The sequence below is a fragment of the Papaver somniferum genome, chromosome 1 (assembly GCF_003573695.1).
Source record: "Papaver somniferum cultivar HN1 chromosome 1, ASM357369v1, whole genome shotgun sequence".
NCBI classification, from domain to species: domain Eukaryota; kingdom Viridiplantae; phylum Streptophyta; class Magnoliopsida; order Ranunculales; family Papaveraceae; genus Papaver; species Papaver somniferum.
In genome coordinates, this window is record NC_039358.1 from 183,692,745 (window position 1) to 183,699,090 (window position 6,346).

The window sequence follows — 6,346 nt, forward strand, 5'->3', positions numbered from 1 at the left end:
TATTGGGTTTCAAGTTGGTTTTAGTTCACATTATGTATCTATGATTCTTAAAATCGATAATCTAGTTTTGATTCTTCAATTAGGTTGTAATCCTATTAGCTAAGCAGGTCTATGATTTGAGGCATCACACTTTGCGAAATTTTGGCCTCCTTAAGAGTCTTCATAGTGATGAGATTTGTAGAAGCACCTGTATCGATGAGAACTCTCCTGAATTCAGAATCCTTAATAGAAGCAGTTACGAACAGGGCTCGGTTATGTCCTTCCTACGCCATTCGGTCTTCCTTAGTGAAGGTGATGTTTTTGATCGAAGGTTCAAATATCATGGACATTTGTTCAACCACCGGAGATGATGGAACTATTCGCGCGTCAGATGATATTTTGTTGAGTGCGGCAAACGTGTTCGTACGCTGATCTCTGGAGAAATGCAGGAGTTCACATAGATTCTCAATTAAATGTATTACCTCCTGTTCCATCGGCTTTTCATAAGTGGTGAAGTTGTTGGATCGAGGATGATCATCGTTTGAGGGATTAGCCATCAACGTCGGAATTTCTTGAGCAGGGGCACCGCTCAAATCTGATGTCAGTCTGACGAGGAAATTTAATATGTTTTTCAACGTTTCTTTCATCAGATCCATGTTCCTTGTATGAATCTCATGTACTCGTGCCAACTCGATCAAGGTCGGGATTTCCACGTCGACTGTTCCATTGGATGGAATGTGGGAAGGAGGAACATTTCCATTCGAAAGATTCTGACTGAAATTCGAAGTAGTTGAGTTAGACTTAAGACCAACCATCTTGTGAAAATTTGAGATTGCAACAGAGAGATTAACCTCCAAATGTGGTCGCCAATCTGTAGATGGGGAAAAACGATTTGCTGGTTTTTAGGGAAGTGAAGAGTCGAGCGTGCGGACGAGACTCCTCAGCCGAGCAAACTGCTGAACCTCACACAGATGCACTGTAGAGGGAGTGCTTAGACTCAAGAGATCAATCTGTAAGACTCCGGCCTAAACCAAGTCAATGGCCGTTCCAGAGTCAATTCGGTCACAAAGAGGGAGATTGGTTGATCTGTAGGAGGGAAGCTGAAAATGGGATCAATGATGATCAAGGATTGTGGATGTGTTGAAGGTTTCTGCAAAATTGATGAACTGCTGAATGTTGAGTTTTGTGAATAAGTTTCAATCGAATTGTTGTGTAAACGAATGTTGATGTCTTTTGTCCTCGATCTTTGACTTATTTATATTGCCAGAATGATGACCACACTGAACTCTGTAAGTGTGACGGTTTCTTGAGTGAAAGAGTGTGAAATTGGAAGATCGTGGTGAAACCAGTTCCAGGTCGTGCAGAGACTTGGTCCACCTACTACTTTGCTAACTCCTTCAACCGTTTGCACGACTTACTCACATTTCTCATTGTGGATGAATCCACGTGCCGTAGGCCGCCAGAAAAAAAACCCTAATTGATATCCCCCCATGTGACTTCATTGATGTCTCACGAATCATGGAGTCTGCATGACAGACGTGTATTTTATTAGTCAGGTGTTGACTGATTAGACAATGAGTCTAGGTTTTGTTGAATTGAGCATGATTGATGAATGCTCAGTGATTCATGGATCGAACATGTCTTTCGAGACGCATAGTTCTTTGAATGATGTTGACATTGCGTGTATTAGCAAAGATTGTAAATTCGACGACTGAGCATCGATTCGATGAATTACTGAACATTGATAGTTGGATCAATATTCAAGCAACTGAGCAAATATTGCTAATTTCGACAAATCACTGAATATTGATAGTTGGATCAATATTCGAGCAACTGAGTAAGTATTGCTCAATTCGACGAATCACTGAATATTGATAGTTGGATCGATATTCGAGCAACTGAGCAAGTATTGCTCAATTCGGCGAATTACTGAATATTGATAATTGGATCAATATTCGGGCAACTGAGCAAGTATTGCTTAATTTGGCGAATTATTTATTGGTGACGTGACCCAAAATATTAATTAAAATATTGGTAGACTACTGAATATTATATAATTAATTCAGATGTTGATTGCTGGATCAACATAAATTTATTAGTGTTTGAACTTGCTCAGAATGATGATTTGTGGAGTGTTTGTTCAAAACCCTAATTTTTGGTCAATTGTTCGTCAATTGATGAATTGCTGAAATAGGTTATGAGTGAGGGAGGGACCGACCACATGGGATAATGGACGACCATGTGATACCCAATTTCTAGACTGAGTGTGCACCAGGTTTTCTGAGTTGACCAGTTGGTGAAAGAATGATGATTAAATGTCGGTTTCATCATTTATTGAAATAGTGCTCGATTGAGCATTAGGTGATAAAACCTAATTATGGAAAAGTGAGGGACCGACCAAGAGGGCATGAAACCGGCCCTTGGTGGTCGTTGGACCAGCATATGGTCGTTTGAGCAAATTCCAAGTTGGTTGGAAAGAGTTTGGACCCAATATGAGCAATTGAGCAAATTAGGTCAAAATAATAAGAATGTGTGGGACCGGCTCCTTGCAAGCCTTAGGGCCGGCCTTGGTCAGTCAAGGAAACATGCATGTGTCACCATTATGTCTGCGTCTCAATCCTGAGAGTTTCAGTATTTTCTGATGCGCGTTTGAGCAATATCTCGGATTTTCAGAAGAGTTCGACCTTTGACTGAAATTCTTGATTTCGCTCGAATGAGCAAGTAGGACTTTGCTCGTTTGATCAAAATTTTGAAAATATTAAAATAATGATATTTAATATTTGGCGTGAGTAGCCTAGTCGGTCATGTGACCATTTGACTTTGTGGCTTTTTCATGGTTTAAGCAATATTTGAGAAAATATGAAGAAACCATGATTTTTGCTCAAACTGAGGAGTTTCATGAGATGAGGGAAATAATAATTATGATAGACTAGGGATTGTAAAGTGTGGGACCGGACACGTCTAGGGCATAGCCGGTCGGTTAGGTTGCCCGGTCCCGCAATACCTTTCCCTATTTTTATTATTTTCATGAAACCAGGAAAATATGGAGAAATCATGAGTTTTGCTCAAACAAGGAAAATTGCTAGAATGAAGGAGTTTTCATGAAACCCGGACTTATATTCCCGAAGAACAGCCTAGAATTATCAATCACTTCACAATAATATTAATCGACTAGAGAAAGAAGATATTGCGGAATCACAAACGATGAGACGAAGATATTTGTGATTTCTTTTATATTTTGCCTATCGGAGAAATCAATCTCAAGCCAATCTTACGATTGTACTTAATACGATAGAAACATCAAGATCAGATCACACAACTACAGAGAAAATAGTTGGGTCTGGATTCACAATCCCAATGAAGTCTTCAAGTCGTTAACCTACAGGGTCTCGATAGAAACCTAAGGTTAAAGGAGAATCGACTCTAGCTAATACAACTAGTATCACACTGAAGGTGTGGGGATTAGGTTTCCCAGTTGCTAGAGTTCTCCTTTATATAGTCTTTCAAATCAGGGTTTGCAATCTAAGTTACCTTGGTAACATAGCATTTAATATTCACCGTTAGATGAAAACCTGATTAGATTCAAGCGAATATCTTTCAACCGTTAGATCGAACTTAGCTTGTTACACATAAATGAAACGCACGTTTATTTAGGTTTGTGTAATCGTACCTAAACATGTACACTTAATTGGTTCAACAGTAGTTAACCAAATGGTTAGCCATATGAGCACTTTCATATCAACCATATTCATCTTCACCATAACTAGTTCAAATGACTCAAGAGAACTAGTTAGAGAGTTTTTCAACTGCTTAGATCTCATATAAGTATACAAGACACAATTGAAGCAAAAACGATTTGATTCACTCGAATCAATTCATGAACTTTATAGCCACGGTTTGCAAGTATGCATTCCTTAGTTTATATAAGTTTAAGTTCACGAATACTCGTTTTTAGAAACCAACCCACTTAAGTACGCATACTGGTACGCGAACTTAAGTACCCGGAATAAGTTTGTTTTCAGTTCACAAACTCCAGCATAAATTCACGGGATGTGAACTTCCAACAGTACGCGTACTAGTACCCGGACTTCAGTTCCGGTTTTCCTGAGCAGAAAAATACGCATACTTTGGTTCAAGGAATAAGGAATTACACACGTATGAGTTATCACACAATGTTTATATCCTTTCAAAGTATATTCTAAACTCTCATTTCAATCATTAAAACATTCTTAGAGGACGTTATATAGTTGTTGTTCACAAGCTATTTTTCGTCAAAGCGATTTTCAAGTAATTGAAACTAATATGACTTTCGTCACTAGTAAAGATGAACTTGCCCAAAGCGAAAGATTATCAACACATATTTCGAGAAATAGATAAGCTAGATAAACTCGGCTCGAAATAGCAAATGTGAATAATCATAGTCTATATAGCAACACGACTTTTGTCTCAAGACAGGAGATAGAGTAGATAGACTTTTGAGTGATAGATAAGTTCAAATCTCCACATACCTTTTAGTCGATGAAGTGCCACTAGTTCCTTAAGTAGTTCTTCGTCTTTGTATGATGATCGCCATGGAGTATAAAGCTCAACTACACTTTCTATCCTAGTCCGAGCCTTAGCTATGAGTAGACTAGAAATCAAGACTTATAGTTTTGGCAACTAAACTTGACAACAAGTTTGAGATAGCAACGCTTGCGAGTTAGACCGAGCAGTGCTCTAACAATCTCCCCCTTTGTCAATTTTAGTGACAAACTATCAATACATAAGGAATATAACATAAATAAATAAACTTTTGTAGCTTCTCTTCCACATGCATGATCTCCTTGGTTCTTCAACATTACTCGAAATCATCGCCACTTCCAAGTACTCCAATGATTCCAAAGGTTGTAAATTTAGCATCATCGTTGTTGAAAATCCGTAGTTATAACAATGAGAAAACAAGAGTTTTCAATCCTTGTTACACAATGTCATAGTATTATTACACAAATCAAAGTTCAATTGTATTACAACTTCGACAACAGTACTATGGTGATATGTATCACCCCCCCTTAGTCAATACTCCATCTCACATGGAAACCACTCCCCCTTACATAATGATCCGAAAACCATATGTATTTGTAGTGTCAACTACACATTAACTCTCCCCCTTCTTGTCAATAAAATTGGCAAAGGTACGAAAACTAGTGGGATCCTAATGAAATTTCCATAGAGACATTTCATGACCAAAAGAAAGCACATATCAACTTTTTAGATGCCATCATACAACCGAAGCTAAATGCATTCATCAAGGAGTTTATAAAGATACAAGATAACCCACATAATATTCCACAGCCGCACTCCCCATAAAGATTTGGCAATTAAGCACAAGTTCAATTAAGAACTCTCCCCCATAAAATGTCATTTACGAAAGAACAACAAGAGCAACCTTACTTTCACAAGAAAAGAAGGATTTCTTTGGACATAACAAATCACATATGAATATGAATTTGAATCCAAAATACTCAATTAAATTAACCACAAGAAAACCCATGGTTAATTTAATCGAAAATACTCAACATAAGAGAACTTATGGAGCCACACTGTATATACATAAAAATATGGATCAGGGAAGATCAATACTGCGGAATAGACATACAATAGACATTCATTATATTTTCCATCACTATTTGCAGAATGACATACAATAGACATAATCCTCGTAAACAAAAGTTCATCCTATCTTCCATCAATATCATAATGACATACAATAGGCTTAAAAACTTTTATAATATCAAGAGTTTATTCATTCTTTTATCAATACTTGCATATCGACATGTGAAAAACTTAACTTTTGACAAAGTATGGGACAATCATAGTTCACGGACGCAAACATACATATCCCATAACACATTGCAATATATAAAACCATAAAGATTAATACTGCAAAAATCATCTTCCAAACAATTTTAGAATTTAAACAAATAAACCTAAAAACAATAAAGATGAAAACGTTGGACATAGCTATGTGTAATCACAATAATGGTTATTCCAAGCTCTAGTTATTCTTCTTAAAAAACACAAGAAATAAAATTCTCATCAGAAGATTTACTAGACATTAAGACCTTTCAAGAATTCTTTATCGTCCCCGAACTCCTTGTCGTCAACAACCATTGGGACATAAAGTTCATAAAGATAGGAGTTAATATCAATAAACCTTCTTGAATGATGTCGAACCAGGTCCTTCTGAATCTCATGTGTCTTAAGCACAAAAGCCTTTATCTATTGAATCTCCTTTCGTGTCTCCTTCAACACTTCAAGAACATCAGAATACTTCTGAAATTTTGAAGGAACAACTCTTGGCTTCCTCACATTCCTTCTTTTTCTTTTC